Here is a 908-nt window from a genome sequence, read left to right on the forward strand (position 1 = left end):
ATTCATTGATTCAATAATGAATAGTTGTTATCTTCCCTAATTGTGATTGTCACAACTGTAAAAGTAGAGCTTATGTAACAAAAAGGGGGGAGTAGTTAATTTTGCGTTCTAGGAACAGAGGACCCCATGATCATCAAGAGAGAAGAGCATGGGACCCTAAGCAGAGAACCAGCAACACCCGAGGTGGAAGCAGAAGCGATGGCATGGAGAGAGCAGCTTGGGACTCTAAACTAATGGTAAGAGAAAGGCTATGTGCTGGCAGCCAGGAGACTGGCTTCTAGAATATGTCCTGTGGTTGTTTAAACAATTATATAACCCTGTTTCTTTTTTGCTTATTGTTTTAATACATGTGCTAGAGGGTATATATGCATTGACATGGGTGAGAGGTCAGGCAATATACGACCAGATGGAGGTTTACAGAGGAAAGATGGGGGTGGCAGGAGCCGTAGGAAAGAATGCAGTGGTTGGAGTGAAGAGAGGTAAATGCTGTTAACTGTTGATGCATAGAGGGAATTGCAACTACATAATGAAGTAAAGTATATGATTTTTTGAATATAAAATTGTTGATCTGCTCTGTAAACCTTCATTCAATTCACAAAAAAAGCTTGAAAACAAAAAAAGAGGTATTTGCAAAGAACAAACCATTGATCTTGAAACACTCTATCATGCAACATCCAGCATTTTTTGTCACCAAGGCCCTATTATCCAATGACTGACCTTTCAGCTTTGGTCCCAATCTTTGCATTCTAATCACCAGTAATTATCACATTTGATCAATTTCAGACAGAAAAAGTTGTTATAAACCTTTAATTTCATCATTACTGGCTTTGGTGGTTTATATAAAGAAATTTATAGCATAGCTACATGGCAAACAGATGTAGTGGTTGGTGCATGTGTTTGAATAATAT

This window comes from Chrysochloris asiatica, unplaced genomic scaffold (assembly GCF_000296735.1).
Source record: "Chrysochloris asiatica unplaced genomic scaffold, ChrAsi1.0 scaffold00057, whole genome shotgun sequence".
Lineage (NCBI taxonomy): Eukaryota > Metazoa > Chordata > Mammalia > Afrosoricida > Chrysochloridae > Chrysochloris > Chrysochloris asiatica.